General features: G+C 34.7%; 1 protein-coding gene across 9 annotated transcripts in view; it reads right to left on the bottom strand.

The window, feature by feature from the left end:
* Positions 1 to 27,670, bottom strand: part of Mapk10 (mitogen-activated protein kinase 10) — a 607,392-nt gene that overhangs the window by 293,448 nt on the left and 286,274 nt on the right. The window contains exon 3 of one of the 9 annotated variants that reach the window (XM_047565877.1): positions 9,023 to 9,140. The exons of the other annotated variants lie outside the window; for them this stretch is intronic. The gene's annotated coding sequence lies outside the window, so the exon portion shown is untranslated. The remainder of the gene's footprint in view (positions 1 to 9,022; positions 9,141 to 27,670) is intronic. 9 annotated transcript variants of the gene reach the window in all.

The raw sequence follows: 27,670 nt of genomic DNA, 5'->3' as shown, positions 1-27,670 counted from the left end.
TGAGAAATAGCATTTTTCCTAGCAGGAGATATAGAAGTCCATTGCACTTGCTGGAGAGAAAATGTTGGGAATGATAAGTAAACTTTCTTTTTTCTCTCTTCTTTATAGACCATCAAGAGCAAGAGCTGTAAAATCTCTAAATCTCTAAATGTGGTTTTTACATTTCATTCCATTATAAATCCAGAGCAGGCAAGGCAAGTGAATTAGTCAACTTTTTGTTGCTGTGACCAAAATACCTGACAGTAACAACTCAATGTAGAAAAAGTTTATTTTGGCTCATGGTTTCAGAGGTTTTAGTCCAAGTACAGCATGTTTCGTTGCTTTGGGCCTGAGATGAGGTCCAATGTCAAAGCAGAAGGACATGGCAGGGCGGGGATATAGCTCAGTTGGTAGAGTGTTTGCCTCCCAAGCACAAGGCCATGGGTTCAAATCCCCAGCACCACAAAAAAAAAAAAAAAAAAAAAAGAAGGATATAGCAAAGGAAATCTGCTCAGTTCATGGAAGCCAAGAAGAGAAGAGTGGGGCTGGGAGTGTAAGGGAAAGGACCAGGGAAAAGATAAACCTTTCCAGGCATGACTCCAGTGACCTACTTCTAGGTACCACCTGCCTACAGTGTAGGACCTTCCAGTCCATTCAAATTATTAATCCCTCAAATGGATTAATCCACTGAAGAGGTTACAGTCCTCATGATCCAGGCACTTCCCAGAAGTCCCACCTCTGGACATTGCTGCATTGGGGACCAAGACTTCAACACATGAGACATGTGGGGACATTCCAGATCCAAACTATAGCAGTCAAGTACAAATCTGAAATAAATAATAAATAGTGTTCGCCAGCTCTGCCAGACATTGAGCTAAGAGTTTAATGTGTGTAATCACATTTAAACCTCAATAATTTCATGTTGTCTTAGAGAATTAACCTGACCAAGATCATACAACAAGCAAGAATCATAGTCAATGTTTAAACCATGCCTACCATTTTTAAAAATTATAACTCTTCTATCACAGTCTAAACAAAAACTAAATCTTCCAGAGAGAAGATTATCATAATCAGGAAAGAATTCAATTAATGATATATAATGTCCTCTGTCACAGTCTCTGTGATTTTAGTTCCTGGTGACAAGATTCAATACAATAAAAGACTCATCAAAATTATGATGTAGAACTTACAAGCAGATTAAAGGAAAATGCAAGAGTTGAACCACTAAAGAAAATATACATTGAGAAAATCTGTGTAAAAATAATGCCTAAGTCCAAAGAGAAATAATCTGACTTTACAAAATTTGAATTTTATTACAAGAGTATTTCTTTGCTATCATTGGAATGCAGGATTGAACAAATACTTAGTCTGTGACTGATCAATTATAAGTGGTAAAATTGAAAATATCATATAACTTTGCTCTGAGATAAAAAATTTCCGGCAGAGTTTTTAGAAAAGCAATGCCAATTTTAAAGTTTAAGAGGACTGTGTTTTACATTACAGTCATTATTTTAATGTCAGAAGTAATAAGATATAATAACCAATGATTATTGATTACTTATTTTGTTCTGGGTATGAAAACCATGCATTTATTATCCCAGCCCACACAGCAACATTATCTGTTATGTACTACTACTGTCCCCATTTCATAGAGGAATTTAGTATGGTTTAAAAATGCCCAAATCATAACCCTTTACAAACAGCAGTATCAAGACTTGAAACCAAGTAGTAATATGTTTCAGTTCCCTTATACTCTATTACCCTCATAATACTTAGTATATGACTTAAATTTTTATAGTTACTATAAGGAGGTACCCAGTAAAGAAGGCAACAGATAAATAAATGTATGTTTAATGAAAAATATTAATACTATCATGCATTCAGTCTCATCTTTTTCCTCTAAGAAATTAGTCTGTTCCTTTTTCTATGTAATAATCAAATATATTATTACATGTAGAAAAATATATTCCATCTCTACAAACATAAGAAGCCCATGCTATCCATAAAATATGTTACTTGCATAAATTCTAATTATTAATGACCCTGGTTTTCTGGTTTTCTTCCTTTTTTTTTTTTTTTTTTTGGTTGGTCCCTTTTTCAGGAATTCTTTGCTATGAATTCCTTGAACATAATTACAATCTAGGCACCTTTTAAAACATAAATCTTTAGGCACATATACACGCATGCACATGTATATTCAGTCTATACAAAATTTATTTTTCATAACAAAATTTATCCATTATAAGACTGTTTTCTTAATTTATAGTCTGAACAAGTTCTTATACATTAGCAATTTTACTCTGTGCACATTGATTCTAAATTTCACATTGTTTTGGGCAAGGACTTTTACACAAAGGAAATGTGGAGTTCAATTTAGTTTCTAATTTCCAACTCTCCCTCCATTGTAATTTTTTATTAAATCTTCTTCTATACCTCTGCTCTTTCAACTAAACTTGCAACTTAAAGTGGTAAATATTCTCAGAAAGGAAAAAGCACTATACATCAATGATGGAGTAAGCAAAGAGTTTCACAGAGCAAAGAAGAAAAGCAAGTGCAATAATTTAGAAGTAAGAATAATAATAGCTAACACTTATTGACTTACTGGGTGACCAGGCACTTTTACATGAAATAGCTCATTTCATTTACCAAACAGCCTAATGATTGTTACCATATTATCTTCACTTAAAAGAAAAAGAAATAGAGGCACAGTAACTTTACAAAGTTATTCAACTAGTAATTAGTGAAGATAATATGTTATGGTGTAAATGTGAGGTGTTCCCTGAAAGCTCATGTGTGAGACAATGACAAGAGGATTTGGTGGTGAAATGATTGGGTTATGATAGCCTTAACCCAATCAAGGTGCTAATCCCCTGATAGGAATTAACTGGGTGGTAACTGTAGGCAGGTGGGGTGTGGCTGGAAGAGGTGAGTCATTGGTGGCATGCCTTTCGGGTATACATTTTGTCTGAGGTGAAGGGATGGTTCTCTCTCTGCTCCCTGGTGCTAGGTCCTGAGCTTCTTTTCTCTGCCACACTCTACTGCACAGATGTTCTGCCTAACCTCAGGCCCCTAAGAATGGAGTTGACCGTGTATAGACTAAGACCTCTGAAACCATAAGCCTCCAAATAAACTTTTCCTCCTCCAATTGTTCTTGTCAGATCTTTTTGTCACAGAAGTGAAAAAGCTGACTAAAACATAATATTTAAGCCCAGATGGTTTGGTTCTAAAGTCAGCATTTTAACCACTATACCGTGCTGCCTCTCAAACTTCGTAAATTGAATTAACATCATCAACAAATAATATTACTAAGCACAGTCCTATTTATTATGAAAAATGTATATGCTTAGATCTAGAAATTTAAGATTTCAAAAGCTGGACTATATCTGAATTTTAAAATAAAAATGCTAGAACACTGTTATTGTTTATGTAGTTTCAACATGAGTTTCTAAATAAAAACAACTTGTTATAGAATGTTGTATTTCTAATTCATTTCACCTCAATTAATTAAATCATGATATGAGGATTTAGTTACTAATGTATTTTTGTTAGCCAGAATCAAACAGGGTATATACAAAGAAAAGAATATTTAAATTTTCATAAAGCAAAAAACTTAAGCAGAATTTATTCATTTGTTGACCAATATTAATTGAGCACCTGCTGTTTATGAAGCATGCCAGAGGACTGGTAAGAAAATAGCTCTATCCTTGAAGATTTCTCAAAGGAAAATAGACATTTCAAATTACAACATTAAGAGTTATAACAGAGATATATTGTAGACCTATGGGAACCAAGAAAGTAAAGCGATACTTTTGCTAGGTGTGGGAAAGTACAGAAAGGCCTTCACAGAGACATTATAAAATGGATGGGACTTACCCCATTGAAGACTGAAATTAGCACATACAGAATATTCCATTCAGATGGAAACAGGTGAGAAGACATGGTTTATTCAAGGATTAACCAAGATCTTGGATTTGTAAGGGTAGAAAATGATGCTGGAAAGACTACATTGTTAAGAAATTTGGACTTTATGGAGAAACATACCAGATGCATGTAAGCAAGGAAAGGACATGGGCCAATCTATTTTGGAAAATTAATTGTCATATCTGTGTATGTGATTCATTCATTCACAGACAGGGAATTGAGGCAGAGAGACCAATAGGGAAGCATTGAAGTGGTTTAAGCCAAAAGATAGTGTTAAGATTTGAATCTTAAATGTACCCCAAAAGCAATATGTTAAAGGCTTGGTTGCAAACCTGTGGCACTACTGGGAGATAATGGAAAATTCAGGAGATGGGGCCTTATGGAAGTTATATCATTGGCAGTGTGCCTTTGAAAGGAAAGTAGGAGCCCTGCCCCTTTCTCTCTTTCTTCCTCTCTCTCTCTTTGTTTTCTTGTCGCCAGGAGGTGAGCAGCTTTGTTCAGTCACATACTCCCAACTGTGATGTTCTGCCTTGCCACAGTCTCAAAAGCATTGGATTCAGCAGACTACAGGATGAAAGTTCTGAATATGTAAACCAAAATACTTATTTACTCCTTTTTAGCTAAATATCTATTTTGTCACAGTGATAGAAAGTTAATTAACACAGAGGGTAAGAATCTGAGCCCAGACAGTAGACAGAGGAGATTAAATGGCAACATGGCTTTCCACATCTTCTCCCTTCTTCTCCCAAGTTCTCATAAATGTAGGAAAAGAGGTTGTCTCACAGAAAGCTGGGTAATGGCCAAAATTCCCTTTAGAGTAATATACTCCTAGAGGCCTCTATAGTCAGGTTATACTAGATTTTTAAGATGAAATTGTTGAAAATCTACCAAATACCAGTATATATTTCTTTTCACAACTGGGGAGCAATTTAAGCAATAACAAATAATAGGACTAAAAGATTACCATATTTGGTAGAGAGAGAAAGCTCCTATTGAAAACTGGAGTAAATTATTCATGCTAAGAATTGTATAAATATGTCCAGTAGTACAGGAAATATACATACTTACTTGATTCTAAATCTACTTTTTGTAAATATTTAACTCTTTTGTTATACTACTTTCAGCATTCTTAAATCACTTTAAGAATCTTTTTATTACTGTGTAGCCAGAATACATGTGTTGCGCAAGGACTCAAAATCTGTTTATTTCATATAGCATCTAGTTTAAAGTCAAATTCTTCACTAAATTACACACATTTGGGCAACCTTGACTATTATAAGTGAAGTTTACCAAATACAGAATTCCTTCAGGGTTTTTGTTGTTGTTGTTATTTTTCTTTGTTTTTTTTTTTGTTGTTTGTTTGTTTGTTTTGTTTTGATTTGTTTTTTAGCAGATTATCTCACCATGAACTTTAAAAAATTACTTCACTCCAAATTTTAAAAATACAATTTTATCTTTCTTCAGTCAGAGACAACATGCTACAATAAAATCTCATGGAATTTTATTTTCAACTACTGGACATTTCCCCCTTAATTACAAAACTACTTTCTTTTAGAAATACTTACAAGTTTCACTTTTACATTGATACAGTTCTTTGAAGGAAAAGATGATTTCAATATTTTACATAACAATTAATTTACTAGCATACTGCTATACATTTTTAAACCCTACTTTTTCTAAAATCTTGCTATGGTCTGAATGTAGTCCCTCCAACACTCATATAGTATCAATAGGATAGTGGTAAGTGTCAGGAACTTTAAGAAGTGATTAGCCATGTACATATGATATGTCAAAATATACCTTACTGTCATGTATAATAAAAAGAACTAATAAAAAAAAGAAGCAATTAGGTCTGAGGGCTTCTCCGTTGTGAATGGGATACAAGCCCTTATGTAAGTGGCTTCACACTGCATTCAGTTAACTTGTCCTTCTGCCTTCTGTCATGCAAGGACATAGCAAGAATTCCCTCATCAGACACCAAATGTTGACACCTTAATTTTAGATGTCCCATTTTCCAGAACTGGGAGAAAATAAAACTTCTGTTTTTTATAATTTACCCAGTCTGGTATTCCATTATAGCAGCCCTAAATGGAATAAGATAAATCTCAATATTTGGTTCAATTTTCTGAAAAGTTATAAACTCTGGTGGGAATGAAACCTGCTCCACAAATGTTAATCTACTTAAAACATATCTGAAGCAGCTGCTTAATTGGTTTTGTTCATAAATCTCTTAGTTCTACTTTTTTTTCATATTGTTATTGCTATGATTAAGATTAAAAATCACATTTAATCTACAGACAGTAAATTGTATTGCTGTATTACATTTTCACTTAAGTAGGTAACTATCACATGTGTGATGAAAAAAGAAAATGCCCTTTACTCTCTGCACTCTGGGCAGGGGTGAGGTCCTGAGCTTGATCCACTCCAGAAGCAAAATTTCCTTTTTTAGGGCTTAGGATAATGTGACTTGTCTCTGCCTGTTCTTATCATCTTGTTCTACGCTGTGCCATCTGCCATGCCTCTACATAGAGATCCATCACCACAGGTCTGCCCTCCCCTCAAATTTTCCCAGGAATCTGGTCCTCTAGTCTTTACAAGTAACTTCCCTTCTACCTTCCTAAAATGAAATGTCAATAAATAATATACACTTTTGGGAAAGCTAATCATGTTATAAGATAATCTATTATTTTAAAATGCAGTTGTGCCCAGAGTTATAAAATTCAGAAGAAATGGAGTCAGTGAAGCAATTAAATATTATTAGAAGAAAGATGGGCAAGAGCTTCTATTTTCTAGACTTTTAAGTGAGAATGCTATACCCCTAATTCAAGGAAGTTCAGTTTAGTGAGCCACCAAAGAGAACACATAGGAATGTATATGTGTGTATATATGTGTGTTCATACTCCTTAAATGAGCATGTGCAAGTGTGAAAAGTCATATATGGTATATTGTTTTGTGTCTGTTCAGAATTACAAGTCTTTCTATTAGAATTAATACAATAATAATATGTGTTTATTTTCAGTTTCTTTGTGTTCAAGTAGAAATTCATGAATAGTTCAGGAACCTGCTACCTTTGTGAACTCCTTATCCTAATAGGATTTGTCAAGTGAAGCAAAACCAGATGAAAGCAGTAAGCTTTCAAAATAAATTCCATTTTTGCCATTCCTTTTACTTTTTATCTCTTCCACTCCTGAGGGAAGCCCTGATACAGACTAAGATAAGCTATTAGAACCACACTAAGGAGTTTGCTTTCATTCTATAGGCTAATTTGACATAGTCATAATGATGGGTTAGTATTTTTAACTTATTTTGGAAATCTTAAGCTAATTAAAAGATGTTCAGTAGACCCACTGGTGTTCTTTCTAGGTACTAAGATATTCCAAATAGACACTATATCCTAATCATCTTCTTCCTATAATTATAGCATAATAACTAGTTTGTAATAAATCCTCAATAAATATTTGTTGAATGAATGATAGTTTGGAAAAATATCAAGGAGAAACAAATATTGCCAAGCAACTTATCAATATTATGAATTATGTATAATAAGTCAATAAGCACAGATAAAGAGAAGGTCACTACATGTCCCCTAACATCTGTGATAACTATCCATCTTTCTAGGAAAGCTAGAAAGCAAGGAATAAAGACAATAATGAACGTCTTCCTCTCTCAAACCTGTCTTTAACTACCAGAAATATTCCTAAAATCAAAGACTTTCTCAAACTCTCACCAAAGCATGAGCCAGAAAAACAGTTATTTCCAAAGGGGTAGGAAAATCTAAACCAAGTAGATAACAGCCTAAGCAGGGAAGGAACACATGCTCTGTCACTTAGAGGCACAAAAGCAAGACACCGAACACAAGGAAGGTTATTTTGTTTGAATATAAAAACATTTCTTGAACATGATGTACAGTCATGTTAAAGTATGAGCAGAGTCCATTCTGCACTTTTTCATCAGTCCCTTAAGTCAGGAGTAGAGACCCATCAGAGTAAGCCCAGAAAAGAGAAAACCCATCTCTGTTTATCTCTCTCAGAAAAGGATACTAAGCTTAGGGTGTGTGTGGTGCCCTGGAAAGGCACAAGGTGCTCTTTCACTATGAGTCAGTCAACTAAACTGAGAAGAAAAATGTCCTCAGTTGGCTTCCCTATCCCATTTTTCATTCAACAAAGAATATGTACTATGGGTTTCCTCAAGCACATAGTCCCTGAATTCTTCTAACAAGGGAAGGCACATGCACCTTTTACTAAGAGCAATCAATCATGAAATGAACATCATGAAATATGTTTTGTAGTTAATGTGAGGAAAGGTACAAAGTGACAAATGATTCAGCAACTATAATTATCAACAAGGCCTGTTTAGAAGGGGAAAAAAAAAGTAGCACCTAACTGATTCTTTAACTGGCTTTACTTGCGCTTGGTAGGGCTTGAAACTAAAATGCACTTAATCATTAACAGTTTCTTTCTATCATTAATTTTGTTTCCACGTCCCTTTTCCTTTATTAATAACTAAATGGGTCTCTGAATTGACTAGTTGATAACCTTAAGGATTCCCTAAAAACATTAAAGAGTAAAGAATAGTAAAGCTCTATTTATGGAACTTTTTCTTCAAATAATGTGCAAAACACAAACTAGAGGTACAACAAATTAAAGTATAAAAAACGTTAAATGCATTCAAAACATGCATTTTATTTAATAAATTTAAAAAACATAAACCATTTACTTGAAATAACACTTAATATTAAATGTAACCTTGCATTTAAATGCATCATTTTATAAATCCTTCTCCCTCATTGGGAAGGTTTTTAAAATTATAGAAAGTTCCACATGCTTATCAGTCGTGCTATGGCTTTAAGATTGAGAAGAAAGAAAACTGTGGAATACAATTCAGTAAAGACCCTAATTTTTAAAAATCAAAAAAAGTTCAATAAGAAAGTATTCTCAGCAATTGTAGCCCTCTACAGCAGGAAACACACACACACACACACACACACACACACACACACATACAGTAAATTACATCAAATTTTAGAGGGTGCATTTCCATCCACCTTTGTAGGAAAGTACTGCTTGTGGCTTGACATAGCATGTTTCCAAAGTGACACTGGTGACATTTTCCCATGCCCTACCTTCTCACAGAGAAATAGGCCAGTCTTTGCTGTAACTTTCCACAAAACCTCTCAGAAGTACTTCTTAATAATTTGGAGGTTGCAGAAATGCTGGTGATCCAACTGACCAGACAAAAGCCTAGAGTCAAAATTAAAACCTGATATGAGATTACAAGAAAGTAATCTTTAAGGATTCCTCAAGGTAATCTTTGCCATCTATATTTTTGGAGTAATAAATGGAAAGAAGTGAGCAAACAAAGGAAAATACACTAAAATATGATTGTCATTTTCACTGGATAAAAGTAAATAATTTAATTATTACTCCATTTATGTATGGTTAAAGTTTATAAAGTATTTATTCCCAAGATTCTTAAGAAAGAAGTCATAAACTGGTGTTTTTTTTCTAGCTATAGATTTTTGTATCTACTGACTGATGGGTAATGATAGTTGAGATTTTAAGAAAACAACAATTTCTTTAATTTATAATCAAGTATTGTTTTATGATTACTTTAGGTCACACCTGCCCTTTTAGGGAAAAAAAAATCCACTTCTTACAATCATTTCTCTCATAAAGAATCCTTTTCTGGCTAGGCATGGTGGTATACCTGTAATCCCAGCTACTCAGGAGGAGGATCACAAGTTCCAGGCCAGCCTCAACAACTTAGCAAGTCCTTATCTCAAAATAAGAATATGAAAAGGGCTGGGGATGCAGCTCAGTGGTGGAGCACTCCTGGGTTCAAACCTCAGTACGAAAACAAAAAAACCCTCTATTCTACCCCCATATCAAATAATACCAAGTACTTTCCATGAATTATTTCCTATCCCAAAGAACAGATAATTCCCCAAGTCCTCTTTTCTTACCTTCCCAGTCAAACTCCTGAAAGCATCCCCTATGCTTGCTGCGTTCACTTCCTCATCTCCAGGTGTGTACCTACTGCAGTCTGTCTTCTCAGACTCCCACAACTGCAAGTGTGTTCCCAAGAAAGGCAAAGGTCACAACTAAATCTGATTGACAACTTCCTGCCTTGATTGCCCTTGAACTCCAAGCAGCAACAATGGTGATGACTCATTCGCTCCCTAGAGCTTCTAGACAGTTCTATGGTTTTCAGTAAAGTGTAAAGAAAGAGCACATAGACTCTAAAGCCAGAACAGATGGACTTAAATCAATTCCACTATGTACTGTTTGTGTGAGTCTGTAATTTACTTAAACTTTCTGGGGCTTACGTATTTTTCATCTGTAAAATCAGGATCACAGTAGCACCAACCTCTCAAGAAGATTAAATTTATCTAATATATGCACCTGGTACATAGTATCATACATGTTTTAGCTTTTATAATTTTAATTGTTATTTTCTCCTTACCTCTCTGGCCACCCCTTGTTAGTGCTCACCAAGGTTTGTTCCTAGAATCTCACTTTCCCCAAGCTCTGCTCCTAACCTCTATGCTTCTGCTTAGTGATGGATGGGACCTAAGAATAATGTCGAGCCCACACTTTTTTCCTAAACTTTAAAAACACATGTGCAACTGCTTGCTGCAAATCTCAAATTCAACATGTCCAAGCTGAATTTGTCTTTTTTCTTCCAAGCCTGTTCCTCCTCCAGTGTTCCCTTTCTCTAAAATTCTAACCACCACCCACCCACATAATCATTCAAGCCAGAAGCCAGAAATCAAGTCTGTCACTCCCCTTATCTTCCAAATGCAAACAAGTCCTACAGATTCTCCTGACTGTCCTCTGAGCATGTCCCCTTCTCTTCTCACTGATCAGTCTGGTCCAGGCCACCACTGTGTCTCTCCCAGATCACATTGTCTTTTCACTACCAGTTTTGTCCTTCTCAATACCCTTCCACAGGGCAAAGGGAGCACACCTCAAAAGCTCAAATTCGGTCAAGCTCTAGCCCTTGTCTTAAAACTCTTCCATGTCATAGGGAATATGACTCACAAAACTCTTCATAATGAAATCTGACTCTGCACTTCTTCTTAAACCTCATTGGTATTCCTCTTCCTCTTACACAGCTTGCAGCTCTTCAAGTCTCTGACACCTCTGGATCTTCACATATGCTATTTCCTCAGCCTGAAAATTTCTCCCTCTCTGCCAACCTTCTTCCTTCATTGGGCTAATCTTACCCAGTCATCTTTTCTCAAGGAGATTTTCTCAAACTGTATTCAGTACCCTTGCAATATGCTCATAAAAAAAATTACTGTGTTCCCCCAATAAGGCTCTTTCTTGTACTTTCTTCAAATATTAAAAACAAATGTAGAAATAAACTACATAATTACAAACTGTGATACATACTTTGAAGGAAATTATCTGTTTCCCTCACCAGACTATAATCCTATGTATGATAAAAAGACTGATTCTAAGGCTTGTTAGAAGACTATATTTATATAGTATGAACTCCATATATATAGAGAGAGAGACTGAATTCTATTCAAACTAAAAGATCAAAAAGGTCTTAGAAGCTACAGGAAAATGTCACTGATATGAAACATGTACAAGACATTGATATACAAGCTTTATGTGAGAAGTTACTTTTAAAATCTAAAAACTGCCCATAATGGTCCTGCCTTGGTATGTCAGGCAATAAAAGAGAACCAGATAATGTTGTTGATGATACAAAAGATGAACTAAAATGCAGGTTCTAGTTTATCTTTTTGTTTTGTTTTTTTCTGGTTCTCTCATCTCTTCCTTCCTTCATTTCTTAGTCGTTTTTCCCTCTCTCTCTGTCCCTCCCCACCAAAAAAGGATAATACATTATATTACCCATATAATGTCAAAGACATGTTCCTATATTGGAAATTAGTCAAAGGAACTCAAACTAGAATCCAAATATTTTCTAATCTAAAAAGAAAAGTGCAATTTGTGTTGAAATTGGTATAAGATCAAATAAATTTATGAACAAGAAAATGCTATACAATAACCTTTAGAAAACAACTAGAACATGAAATTGCTTCTATAAATTAATGTCAGATAATTTCTAAGCAAGGGCAGAATCAATTTTATATAAGAAAAATAATTTAAAAATTTAAACTGTTTATTTTAAATTAATGGTGAGAATTTGGGGAAAGTTAAACCATTATGACTAACTCTAGAAGTTGGTCTTGGTTGTTTGAGTCCTAGTCTCTGGCAGAATTAAACATTTTAACCTTAAGTTCGACAATCTCACTTTCTCCAGCAAGCAAGTTTTGAGAATTTATTTGGGGATCCTATCAAGAAATCACAGTTCCAACAAACCCCTGAAGAGAGTACAAGCTTATCCAGTCTTTCCACTTTTATTAAGTATACATCTTTAGGAGAGATGGAATCATTCAGAAAGGGGGAACATGAGAGTATGAAGTCATATCAAATAAGGCCTTTGCTCAGTGATGCCACAGGAAGATCTTCCCAGGTCACCCAATGTAAAACTTTAACCCTCCGCCATACTCCCTACTCCACTTTCCTGCTTTAATATTCTCCTTGACCATTTCTACCATCTTCTATACAACATATTTTATTTAGCCATCCAGCTTATTATCCATCTGTTTCCACCAAAACGTAAGCCCCATGAAGTCAGGAGTACTTTTTTTAATCTGTTATGTTCATTACTGAATCCCCACATCTAGAACATGACCTGACACATAGTAGAACTTCAATAAATATTTACTGAACTAATAAAGTGAAGTCAAATCTGTCCTTGGAATCAATATGGTAACTGATGATATACCCATAAAACCTTTATCCCCAACTGGTTCATTTTAACACGAGTAGAAATGTCGCCATAGATTAAATTTAGAAATGATCTTCTGCACTAGTGATAGGAGGATGATAATCAACTCGATCACTCAGGAAGTGCTACTCACATCTGAGTCACTCCAGATGGACTCAGAAATTGCCCAAGTTCTCTCTCCACATTTATATGAGTGGATATTTGGAAGAAGGTGTATAACTCTAAGTTCTTTTATATTTGAGAGTCACAAAGAAGGAACTGTCACACATCAGAGAGAAAATCAGGAAATGGAAAGTGGTAACAATTCTGGGCCCTCAATGGAAGACATCTGCACCTGACATGACCAGATAATCCCTTAAAATCTAGGAGGAGGACCTATGGTAAACACTGTATCAGTGCCCGAATAAAGGACTGACAGAGAAGATTTAACTAGTCTGCCACTATCGTTCCACAAATAGTGAAAGAAAATGTTGCTTTCTGATTCCCTGGGGAAACAGAAACACTGAGTTGAAGTTGACTGAATATCACTCAGAATCCTCTACCTGGCACTTAAGACTCCACTGATTTGTCCAGAAAGATATCATATTCCAATACTATCAGACTGATCATTTTATCTTTATTGTATATGTTTTTCTGTGTATTTTTTTTCCTATTTCCCTTTTCCTAATTGTCTACTTGCTCAAATGCTACTTTCTCCCAATCCAATCCAGACACTTTTCTTATGATATAATGCAAGAACTCCTCTTCTCCCTGTTTTTCCTGACTAAACTGACACTATATTGCTCTTTTTTTTTCAGATTTCCTATGAAAATTTTAAAAATAATAGACTTGTAGAGAAGCACAAATTACAAAGTACATTCACATACATGGTCTTACTTATATAAAGAAACAACAGACAACTAATTTATAGACCCATTTCTTTCTTGAACTTCCCAGCCGTATCTGCTATTTTCATAGCTTGCTTTCTCCAATCCTAATAGGGGTCATACAGGAGTATACATGCTAGTGAAGATGAAAATAAAATTAGTTTATTTTATTATATTGAAAAATACTCCCAGAGCATTTGCGATGATATCAGCTGAATTTCTTTTGTTGTTTCAATAATGAAACTGCTTGGTAATGATCCAAAGCAAACCAATCTTTTTCAGTTTTTAGTGTTCTAATAACAAAAAAATTAATCCCCTGCTCTAGCAAGAACTATGTTAAAATGTTGTATATTCAATTATCAAAAAAATGATGAGATATGTGTTACATGCCCACTTTATACATAAAGAAACTAAGTCTTAAAAGTATTGACTAATTTATGGCTGGGAACTTGAATTTGACCTGTAGGACTTGAAAACCAAAGCCCTTGGGCACCACACTCTGCAGTCAGGTGGGACAGCAGGGCTGCAGCTCAACGCTGACATCATCTAAAATAACACCAGGGACACCAAGGGCATACAGCAAAGTGCACAATCGTCTACGCCCTCAGGTAGAATCCTGCAGTGTTCAAGATTCATGTAAACCCTGTTCTCACTTCAGCCCCAAGACAATAAGATTTTGTCTTGGACAAAAAGAATTGGAGGCTTCATTTCCACACACTGCTTGAGGCTCCTGGTGTGCCTTTTAAGACATTGCCTTACTGTCTCTTCTTCAGTGCTACCCACTAATCTTTATATGTCCAGGTTTCTCTGAACTTGTGAATAGTCAGGGACTGAAAGAGGGCAGGACACAAGTGACTGCCTCAGTCATTAGCGTGACAGTCAAATTTCATTCTCCAGATAGTACAGCAATTTTTTTTTTATTTCCCTAAGTAAGAGGCAGTAGAGCAGAGCGCAGGACCTCAGAAATGTTGCTTAGCCTCTCTGCGCCTCCATTTATTCATCTTTAAAACAGTGATAATGATGGCACTGACCTCATTAGGAACTATTATGAGAAATGAATGAAAAAACTTATGTAACATACTTCAGATATTTCCTGACCCTAACTTCTCTATAAGTATTTTCTATTACAACAATTATATGACACACAGTCAGGATTACAAAAAATAGTAATTGATAATTCCATGCTAAGTGCTTTCCATTTCTTGCCTATATAAACTCTGTGAAGTAGATACTGTTACCATCCCAATTTTACTGAAACAAAGGCTCAGAGAGATCACAAGTATCCAAAACTACCCAAGCAATAAATGACTCAAACTCAGCAGTTTGCCTCCAGAACCAAAATCTAAAGGCACTACCATGTTAATTTCAAGGGCATAATAGTATTTAGTAACAGGTATTAAAATTTTTTTCTGTGCCAGGCATTGACCTAATCAATTTACATCTCTTTCTTCAATTCATTCTCACAACCACCTTATAAAATTGATACTCTATTGTTCCTGTTCCACAAATGAAATAAAAAAGAAAGAAAGAAAAAGAAAAAGAAAAAAAAAAAAAAAAAAAAAGGACCAGGCATTAAGTAACTTGGCCAAGATCATATATCTAGCATGTACTACGTGAACTTCATACTAAAAGGTAAATGAGGTAGAAGTGCTAAATTTCTATCTCTGTGAACTAATATTAGATAAAAGATCACAATTTTCAAAAAGGAAACTCCCTCTTGGTACGCTCATCTAAACAATTTCTAAGCCAGCATGATTAAGAGAATCCTCAACATTGCAATCATAAAAGAAGGAACTGATTAAATGCTAATGTATGCTGATTTGCTTTACTACTCAATCATTTTCCCACCTCTACTAGCAGCTATTCTCAAGTCATTTTCAATCTTTCCTATACAATTTGAATATAATTCAATATTAACAGATATGCAACAATATTTCATAGGAAACAAGTTCATTACCTTCATTTGCCTTCATCTGACCCAAAGAAGTTAGAGACAATAGAGAGAAAGATGGTGACTGAATACTCATTCTATACAACTATTATAAAGAGAAGAATCTATCAATGGTATATTTAGCCAAAATCTATGGGTATTTGCAAGTATTGTTTATCAATATTAATAAATAGCAAATGATAGGGTGCTCGGTGGAACCAACAAACCCTTGAAGATATTGTGCAAATTAGAAAATTGAGTCTTGATTTGGTGAACCAAGTACATGCTTGATTTTAGTCCCAACCACACACTGATCCTCAGTGCTATAAACCCAGGACTTGGGAGTTTTCCAAACAGATGATGATGGATCTAAGATGATGTGGGAATGTATCTTTAGAATTCTAGAGAGACTCGATCAATAGCAAGAAACATACTGTTACAGACCTGGAGAAAATATTAAATACAGGGATCAAAAGAAAGCAAGCAAATTTTCTTTGTAGCATGATTGTGGGGGAAGGCAGCAATGTATCAAGGGAAGTAAAGTTTGCTAATGGTTAGGAGGACAATGTTATTGGATCCCTTACATTCACAGCAGAATTAAGTACTTGACTTACTGAGGCAAAAGAAAGTCCTATGAGAATACATAAAGAGGAAAAGAATAAAATTTAATATTTTTGTGGATTCTTTAGAATATTATTCTAGCTAAACAAAAGACTGATGATCAATTGTGAGGTCACAAATCATTGATAAATGATATTGAATGAACAAGGAAGAACAAAAGACTCTAAGAAAGAGGAGAAACATATTGGTGATAATGGTAACAAAAACTGAACAACAAAAATGCACAAAATAAAACAAAAAACAAGACTGGAAGTTACTGAAACCTAATGCTGTGTACTTTATATTCATTATCCTCACAATGCCATTTGCAGATGAGGAAACTGAAGTTTAAGAAGTTGTGTGACTTAACCAGTAAAGTAAGAGAACTTGGATTTCAACCTAAGCAGTCTAACCCCCACAGTTACACACTTCACACCATACTATATGGCCAAGGGTTAAATTAATGATGAAGTTGACAAGAATAGAAATGTAAGTACCGGGCACAGCAAATGTTGTCCCACTTCCATTTCCACCTCCATTTGCATGAGAAAGTCAAAATGGTGACGCCCCTGATAGTGAAGAACACCTTGCCAGAATAGAATGAAAGAAATAATGAGGTATAATGAAATCCAAACACTCTTAAAATGACTTCTCCACTAACCCAGGGAAATTTACAACAGAGCAGATTCATAATAAGCAAAATGGAATGGACTTCCATGCCTGGCTTCATCTTCCCGCTTTGGAGAACAAGTTTGCTGTGTAGGCATTTTGTGGTAATGACTTTACTATCATTGACAATGACAATAGTTCCAGGCAGTATTTCATATTTACACAGCAGCCTTTGACAGAGGAGCAAAAGCACCTGGCAAACATTCTCATGTTTATTATTGATGGTTTAGATTAATAAAACGCCTTTCTGTCAAAGAGCTTATTAATCCTTACACAGACTCCTGTGACACACATAGGCAAGTGATCCATGTCTACATTTTACATAGGAAGAAACCAAACCCAAGGACCTTTCATAATTTCTTAGCAAGACTATGGTTGGGACTAGAATTAAATCAAAAAGAATCCAGTGTTTACCTTCCCTTGAGTGAAACCCTGGCTCTGTCACAGATTTCTACTCCAAATTATCTGAAACCTGGAAGCCTTCCCTTCCTAGTGGATCCCCCTGCACAGATTTTTAATGACTTTTCTTTAAGCTGGGTTCTCAGTCCCACCTCTTTCTCACTGCTCACCCTGTGTGTATTCTGAGTCCTCTCCAAACCACCCTCAACATTACCACCAGAATCATTTTCTTAAACCTGATCAGAAAACAACTGAAGCTCTTCATTGTCTATACAGACAGAATCCAGTTCTTTCATGGTCATTCAAAGACTCCCTCAGTCTGGCCCTGCTCAGTTTTCCCAGCCACATGGAGACTGCCTTCTCCTCCATGCACAGTCACACAGCCTAAACTCTGAGCTCCAAACCCACTCTGCTCATTGTAATTCTGTTCCCTCTTCCAGAAATTACCTTTGCATCTGCAACACTAAAATATGTTCATGGTTCCATAATCCTGTCTCCTTCCCAGATCCCTTCAGGTAACTCATCTAGAAAGAACTGCTCCCCAGCCTCTGTTCCACCCTCCAAATCTTTATTCATAGCACTCCCCACACTCTAACCAGGACTAGAGTGACTTATCAAAGTACAACTGTCTTATTAGAATGCTCTATTGTTAAGATTCTCAGTGTGTCTGATTCATTCTTCAGAGATTTTACTAAAGTAATCTGTTTACTGAAAATGTCTGCTAATCTTCATGCAAATGTGTTGTATCAATATCATACCTAAAGTGATTGAGATGTCAATAGTTTCACCTGGCATGTTGACAAACCCTGGTATAGCTTAGGAATCACATTTTCTAAAGGGAAATGTTTAAAAACCCCCTCACAGAAGTAAACCAGTGAGTAAACATTTGTGCATACTAGTGTGTGCAGAGGGTAATTTAGTGATTAACATTATAAATATATATAACTCTAAAGCAGAATTATGTTGATTTTTAAGATTTAAAAGTGATTTTCTAAAAGCAATATTGTCAAAGTTGTCCACATTCCACATTCAGATAAGAAGGAGAGCTTAAATGTAGGTCTTAGAAAGCAAAGCGCTGACAAACCTCCTACGTCCCCCAAAAGTTAAAATAGAAAACTTTAAAAACATCTGGCATATGTAACTTCTAGTAGAAACATTATAAATAAAAAAATTATATGGAATAAATGCTGTTACACTATAGATTAAATTCTCCAACAAGTCCTAACCTGAAAAGTTGTCTTATGGTAACCAAATTTTATTTTAAATCTCATAGTTTGATTTTAATAGCAGTTCCTCTTATACTGCTTTCCAAAATACAAATAATTCTTCATGAAGAACCTGATAGATACTAAAAGTTTTGCAGATGCTGAATAACTCTTGGAATAAGCTCCAGGAAACCTCAAAGTTCTACAAGAAAGCACTCAATGTATTTTACTGATCTAGCATCAAATTTCTTAGGAACTCTCCAATAGCAACAGCTCTGAATTGATCATCCTAAGAGATATAGCCTGCAGTTCTACCAATAAGTGAAGAAAAAAAAATCTTAAAAGATTTTACTAATACTATTAAGGCTAGTTGGGCTTCCATTAAAAAAAAAAAATAGTGTAAGCTAAGCAGTTTAAAAACAACAAAAACTATCTCTCACAGTTCTGGAAGCCCGAGTGGTCCAAGATTAAAGCAGATCTGATGTTTAGTGAAAATGCACTCTCTGCCTCCTCCATGGCACCTCTCACTGTTTTCACGAGATGGAAGAGACAAGTTAGTCATCTCTTTGGGGTCTCTTTTATAAGGACATATATTCCAATTACAATGGCTCCACCATTATGACCTAATCACTTCCCAAAGTCCTGGACTCCTAATACCATCACTTTCAGGCTAGGATTCAACATATGAATTTGGAAGAAATACAAATATTCAGAAATATTTAAATAGTTTAAGGCTACTTGTGTCAGTTTTCTTAGGGTTAAGTAGTCCAAAGAATTTAATTTCCCATCTTGGCAACTGTTACAGCCTTTGAACAGCAAGACTGAACAGCATCCTAGAATGACAAATTTCAGAATATTCTTGTTTATCTCATTTTTACAGTATTTAGTTGCATAAACTTGTTATCCTAATTTCTAGCTCATATTACTTTATGTTGTTACTGATCCTTTGAATTCTTGTCCTCATATTTACCTGGATTTCAAAACATACCAATGTTTCAAGGTTTGATTCTGGTCCAACTTTCACCTTTAATGCTGAGAATGATAGAGCATAGGAATAAAAAATAAATAAATAAATAAAGACAAATAAAAAATTAAAAAGCTCCAAAGTAGACTCCCTGGGCTCTACTACCACTGCTACATGACCTGAAGCAAGGTACTAAATCTTCTGTGCCTTATTTTCACCATTTATAAAGAACGAATGTTCAGTAGGATAGGTGGGAGGATTAAATGAATTAGCACATGCAAAGCATTTTGGATAGTGCCTGGCATGAGGTAGTCCCTCAATAAAGGTTAGCTGCTAACTTTCTTCTCTATTATAGCTCTCATCCTTCCTGTGTTTCTTTGAGTAACTATGGATTCATAAGCCGTAAAATCCCTGAACCCTAAAGGTCATTTAGTTCAATCTCCCACACAAAGCACTATCATCTCTAACAAACTTCAAATTTGGTTAACCATGAAGATGATTAAATACTTTCAGGCTTAACAGTTTTAATAATCCAGAAGTTGTCCAATGTATGATACTATCTTCTCACTGTACTCAATTCTGTCACTCATCCTCTAACCTCGTTCACATGAAAGTCCTTAACGTACATATTTTAAGGCAGCTCCTTGCTCATTCTCCCTCCCTATTCCCCATTTCTATGCTCTAGGCAATACACTCTAATTTCTCTTGACTATCCATCACAAGATGTCTCCTGTGCCCTCGCCGCCCTTGCCACCATCATTAGAACCCACTTCATTTTGCAAATGTCCCTTCTAATTGAAGGCACTTAAAGCTACACACGATATACCAAATAGTCTCCAAATAGTAAAAAGAGTAGTAGGATACTTTGTTTAAGAAAGTAAAATGAATGTCAGCAAAACTACTTAACAATGACAACCACGGCACAAAGCTTTTAAGTTAGAAATTAAGGCAATGTTTTCTTTTGAAAAATTTGTCATACAATATAGTTTTAACCTAACATGTTTAAAAGGTTTCCAGACTACATCCAGAGGTACAATTTTGGTGCCCTTGTATAATCTAGTTATTTCTCTATGGAAGCCTCCTGTGCTTTTTTTTCTCCTGTGTTTACCTTTGTCCTGCCTCTGCTTCTGTCATTCTGCATATCTATCTCTTTCTCATTCTCCCTTCTTTCACCAAGCTGTCATTCAGCAAATATTTATGCAGTGTCTACTAAGTACAGAGTATGAGGCATTGTGCTATGTGGGGAGAAAATCAAAAGATAAATCAATCTGGCTCAAATTACTCCCTGGCTAAGGCGGAGTGGCAACGCAGATGCATAAGCAGATAGATAATAGGCCATTGTGGTAACTCAGTGAGTAGATATGCACAGGTTACTGAGAGCCCTGAGAAGAGATGCTAAATGGAAGGGATCAGGAAAGATTTTAAAGGGAAGCCATCTGATACAATCTAAAGAAAGTTTACACAGTACCTCTCAAACCTTAATGTGCACAAAAACCTAAGGGTCCTGTTAAAATGCATATTCTGAATCAGTGAGTCTCCTAAGAACCTGAGATGCTGCATTTCTATCAAGTTCAGAAGAGGCCCCTGCTGCTGGGCCTTAGATCATCTTAGAGTAGCAAATGTCTCAAAGGATAAAAAGGTTTAAGTACAGATGCTTCTCATTTTACTATGGAGTTATGTCCTCAATGAAGCTATCAGAAATTGAAAATATCCTAAACAGATAATGCACTTAATATACCTAAACTACCAAGCATCGTAGCTTACTAGCTAGCCTACCTTAAATATGCTCAGAACACTTATACTAGCTTACAGTGAGGAAAAATCATCCACCACAAATCCTATTTTACAATGAAGTGTTGCATGTCTCATTTGACTGACAACTTGCTGCTGCTACCTAACATCACAAAAGAGCATCCATACAGTATATCTCACTAGGGAAAAAAAAAATCAAAATTCAAAATTTGAAATATAGTTCCAACTGAATGCATATCACTTTTGAACCATTGTGCAATCAAAAGTCATTATTCAAAGCATGATAAGTTGGGAGTATCTGTAAGGGATGGATGCAGTAAAGACAGTCAGAATAGACACTATGAAGCAAATAACAGAGCTCAGAAATACCTGAGTGTGCACATGATGAATCTAAAGCATGTTGATGTCCCCAGGCAATTTAAGAGGGCATTTGTCTCTAAAATGGGGGTGGACAGGAGTATGCTGTATTTTAGAGAGAAGGGAAATTATTACTTAGAGGGATGAAGCATATCAAAGAAACTTGAAGCTGGGCAATTGTATGGTAACTGCAAATCAAATTTTAAAAATCTGTGATTTCATTGGTAGAACCAGAGAAGAAGAAATCATGTCAGGTCACTGACATAAACCTGCTGAAGATGATGATCAGGGCCTAAATCATGGCAGTGATGATACACTAGGATCAAAGGGGACTGACCTGAGAAACATTTTGGAAATAAAATAGGGCTGACTATATTTTCACTCATTAATTTAAAAGTCAGGTGGTGTTACTTCTTCACATTTTCTTCACTTTTTTTTTTTTTTTTTTTAGTCCTGGTGTCTATTCTTAGCCTGACACTTATTAACATGTGATCCTGAACAAGTCACTTACCCTTGTTTAGCAATTCATACCACATCTTTAAAAAGCAGAGTCGACCCAAATAAATACTGTGGTCTCTTTAAACCCTAAAATTGATGAACCTGTAAACTAAACTCATCTCTCATTTAATCATAATTCTTAAAATCTACCATAATGCCAAGACTATAAGTATATAGTATACGACTAATATTGAATCTACCACACTGAAGGGTATCAAAACTTGAGACTTTTAAAATCCTCCCTCTTATTCACCCACCACATTCATTACCAAATCTGGCTGTGTGGTACATATGCCCTACTGACAATTCTTTGGTTCAGACCCTTATTATTTTTCTAACAATTCTTGCAATAGCAACTATAGTGTCTCTCTGGCTCCAATCTAATCTCTTTCCAAGCACTCCACAAAACTAAAGAACCCTGGCATCAGAAAAAACTAGCGCTGGATGCTAAGTCCACTGTTTCTTAACTGTGTAGCAAGTTATTTAGCCTCTCAAAACCTGAATTCCTTCATCTGTAAAGCAAGAGATGATGGAAGATTAAATGTTTATAAAGTGCTTAGCAGAGTGCCTATTACACAGTAAAAACACCAAAAATGTTACTTATTATTTTGAAAAACAAATCTCAGAAAAGATTTCAGCAGGCACTTCACAAAAGAAGAAGATCAAATGGCCAATAAAAAATGAAAAGATGCTCTTCATTAGCAATCAGAAAAATGCAAATGAATACTTCAATGAGTGTAATTATGTATCCACCTGATTAGAAAAGCTTAAAACTTGTAAATCAAGTGTTGGCAGGGATGTAGAGTTTCTCCTATACCACTTCTGGGAGTGAAAAATGGATGTAACCAACTGGAAAAAATATTTTGGAATTATTTAGTAAAATTAATGGTGTACATACCCTAAAACTTAGTAATTCCTTCTTTTGGTATTTAGCCTAGAGAAGCTCTTACCTGTGTGTGAGAGATTCTATGAGCAACAATATGTATGTAAACATAAAAAGTGACATTATATATTTTATTTTTTCCCTTGAAACAAAAGACTTAATGTTGTTAAGGCAGGACTACTTTCAAATAATCTACATATTCAAAGCAGTTTCCAGCAAAACCCTCATCAGCCTCTCTGCAGAAATTGACAAAGTAACCCTAATATTCATATAAATGCCAGGGACTCCAAACATCTGAGATAATGAACAAAATTTGAACACATTTTATAATTACTGCTTTGTGAACTTATTTTTCAAATCGTTCTGGAGAAGAAAAGGGTTACAAAGTTAGTGTATGCCGTCTTTTACATTTACTAATCTTTTCTTATTTTTACAGACCACATTTTGATTCATTGTACATAAATGCAGTACAACTTTTCATTTTTATGGTTGTACATGATGAATCAGGAGGATATACACAATTTAAGCAGATCAATTTCAAGCAATGAAATAGAAGAAACCATCAAAAGTCTACCAACCAAGGAAAAGCCCAGGACCAGATGAATTCTCAGCCTAATTCTACAAGACCCTCAAAGAAGAATACCAATACTCCTCAAAGTACTCCATGAAATAGTGAAGGAGGTAAGAGCTTCTCTAGGCTAAATACCAAAAGAAGGAATTACTAACTTCCAAACTCATTCTATGAACTAGCATCACCCTGATACCAAAACCAGACAAAGACACATCAAGGAAAGAAAACTTTAGACCAATATCCCTGATGAACATAGATGCACAAAAATCCTTAACAAAACACTGGCAAATTGCATACAAAAATATATTTAAAAGATAGTGCACTATGATCAAGTGGGGTTTATTCCAGGGATGCAAGGTTGGTTCAACATCTGGAAATCAATAAATGTAATTCATCACATCAATAGACTTAAACTTAAGAATCATATGATTATTTCAATATATGCTGAGAAAGCATTTGATAAAATACGGCACCCCTTCATGCTTAAAACCTAGGAAAAATAGGAATAGTAGGAACATACCTCAACATTGTAAAGGCTATCTATGCTAAACACATGGCCAACATTGCTCTAAATGGAGAAAAACTGAAAGCATTCCTCTGAAAACTGGAACAAGACAGGGATGCCCTCTTTCACCACTTCTATTCAACATCGTCCTTGAAACACTAGCCAGACCAATTAGACAGACCAAAGAAATTAAATGGATACAAATAGGAAAAGAAGAACTCAAGCTGTCACTATTGGCCAACAACATGATTCTACATTTAGAGGATCTAAAAAACTCCACCAGAAAACTTCTAGAACTCATAAATGAATTCAGCAAAGTAACAAGAAGTAAAATCAACACACATAAGTCTAATGCATTTCTTTTCATAAGGGATGAATCCTCTAAAAGAGAAATTAGGAAAACTACTCTATTCACAATAGCTGCAAAGATATTATATATTTTATACTAACATGAATAATACAGAAACAGTCAATGTCCATGACAGTAGAACAGATAAGTAAACTCTTGGCATATTCTTAAAGTAGACTACTAAGCAACAGTTTGGATGAATAAGCTTCATGAATGAACATGGAAGAATTTCATAATGTTTAGCACAATTATCAAGAGATTGATAATACATATTAATGTATTTATATATACACTGCATATATTAATGTATTAATATATTTCAATACACTGCATTAATAATATTATACACACATACACACACACACTGATTATAAATAACACGGAGTTGAAGTATAAGGAAACTATGATGAATAGTGCACACATACACACATTGTAGATAGGAAGCCTACAAAGACAAACAGGAAATGAACATAACAAAAGGTAGTATAGGCATGGGTAGTTTTCTTTGATGGGGAGAAGTATGTGATCTGAAAGGGACACCCAGGGGCTTACTGGGAATTTATCTCATAGTATGAGTAGTACATAAAGTGTAGGTTATAATTATTCTTTAACCCATATTTGTTTAATGTACTCTTCTGTGTGTATATTTCACAATTAAAAAATAAACTGATCATATCACTCTTCTACTTAAAATTTTTGAAAAGATCTTCATTAGCAATAAAATCCAAACTCCTTAGCTTTGTCTAAAAAATCTTTCATGATGTCTCCTATATCCCTCTTCATTTACTTCTCTGCCACTACCATTTACCACTGGCATGGTAAGTGGTATCTAGTGCCTCCGAACAATTATGCTCACTCAAGTTCCTAGTCTGTTGAAAAATGTTCCCACCATGCAATGATCCCTTTTTTCCTTCAGCTAGCTAACCTCTTACTGCACTTAACATTCAACTAAAATATCACTTCCTCTCGGAAGCCTTCTTTGACTAATTCCCACCACACCCATGCTAGATTTTCCTCTACTGTACTTCCTATGTTTACCTATGTAACAATCCTGAGTAAGTACTGTAGACTTTATATCTACCTCACTAATAGCACATTTTATTATATGCATGACATTCTTTAGACTGAAAACTCTATTAAAGAAGAGACTTTCATCTATTCCCAAAGCTAAGCATGACAAATAAATCACAAATTAAATAAATATTTGTTTAATGAATAAAAGTTTAGCATGGAGGCAACATATGTTTTCTGCATCACTGGGAATTACATATAACTCAACATTTTAAGTTTAATCATACAATACTGCCCTTACTTTGGGTCAAAAAAATGTTGATTATTGTATGATTTCTTCTTCCAACAAGTACTCATTGAATATATTTTGATTAAGCAAAACAATATGATGACTATTAAACTTTCTCACAAAATATGTAGGTGTACTATAAAAAATTATGTGAGATAATGTGAAACAACAATACGATTGATTTCATCAGATTTCTGAAGTTAAATATTATGTATTAATTCATAGAATGGTCTGCCTATGTAAAGTTATATAAGCCACTAGGCAAATGAAAGAGAGAGATATTGACCCACTAGTTCAAAACAGCTTCTATTGGAGTCTTACAAGCACCACTGTCATAGTCTATTTCTCAAAGACATTATTTGACAGATTATAACTCATTCATCTCTGCTTGAGTGTATTGATTATTGACTTTGGTGACTAGGAAGCATCAAGAATTTGATTTAAAAAGGTATCCTGCCTGTGTGTGCTAATATTTTTTATAAAATAATAAGCTTTTTAAAAATTATTCCAAGTAGGCAGAGCAACCAAATCTATTTTTTATATTCTTTTTCTTAGGCAAGAGGATTTGTAACCTAAAATGTTCATAAATTGTACCTTATAAAACTGTGATGTGATTTATTTTCCTTTTTTTCTGAAGATTTAAATGGTGAGGGATGTTTCTGAAAGGAATTGAGCATTACAATTTATCTCAGAACCAACTTTCTATAAAAGGGGTTTGTTTAATCATTAAAAAATACTACTATGCTGCAAATAAGATAAGCCAGTTTAAAATAATGTTCTTCAACTGTTACCCTGTCATATGAAATTGTAAATTGTGGACCTCTTACATAAGCTGGTATGGTCCATGGTGGTAGTGTCATGGGGTCAAGATTTTGTACTACTGTATGTGGTATTAGTAGTACTACAACATCAAATCAACATTCTGTCCTGTTGATTTCCACCATTATTTTTTTATGGTGCACAATCTTGATTCAAATTTCACCTGTTTCTACATACTCATTTGTATGTTTCTGTGTTTTTGTATATATAGTTCTATGCAATTTTATCACATGTAAATTTATATATATCATCAAACTTTATATTTCATGAATATTACAATTTATTTCTTTAAGACTCCATGTTGTTGGTAATACATTGAATTAGAATTGAAGTTCAACTTCACTATCAAAGAAATTCTATTTAAAATTTAAAAATATTCTTTTTGCCCTTTAAATCAGCAAAGATTTCCAAATGATAACACCCAACTTTAGTGTATGCTAAGTCTTTCCTTCATACACTGCTTCATTCCTTTTTTTTTAATTATTATTTTTTGAGACAATTTTTCTGTTTCCCAGGCTAGCCCCAAACTTGCAATACTCCTGCCTCAGCTTATGATGGATGCTTTCAAGAATTTGTCAAATATGACATCACTGGAATTACAAGCTTGCACCACAACACCCAAGTCACGCACTGCCTTTAAGAGTCAAAATCAATACCACTTTTCTGGAAACACAAATATTTATCATGGATCTTTCAATGCTTTCATAATAGCTCATCTAGTAACTCTCCTTCTAGAAATACAGTCTATGAACATAATCATATAATTAGACAAAAATTATGAATAAATATAATTCCTTAGTGTTATGTACACTATTAAAAATTTTTAAGTAGCCCCAATGTTTAAAAAAAAATACAGGATTAGTTGAATAAGACCAATTGAACAATTATACAACAATTACAAGTGGCATTTAGGGAAAACTTGTAACCTCAAAAAGAATTCCCATAATAAATAAGAAGTAAAATAGTAGCTATAACTTTGACATGTATGTGTATATGTATATACATATACATAGAGAGATGTACTTTGGTTAGTGATCTCAGGACTCAAGGAATGACATGAACTTTCTATTTTTTCATATATACCAGACTAGAAATTAAAGAAAATAACCACCCAGTAAGCATCAAGTACAGATTAAACAATAACTCCAACAAAAACGCATTCTAAGGGCTGAGAAAAGCAGCCAAGAAACATAGAAAACTTTAAGATAATAACCGTTCTACTCTAGTCAAATACCATCAAAAAATCTGTGCTCTAATCCCACCCGTGCCAACAAAGGCTAAATGAGAAGCTTAGACTT

This window comes from Sciurus carolinensis, chromosome 10 (genome assembly GCF_902686445.1).
Source record: "Sciurus carolinensis chromosome 10, mSciCar1.2, whole genome shotgun sequence".
Classification (NCBI taxonomy): domain Eukaryota; kingdom Metazoa; phylum Chordata; class Mammalia; order Rodentia; family Sciuridae; genus Sciurus; species Sciurus carolinensis.
This window is presented reverse-complemented; position numbering and strand designations above follow the sequence as displayed.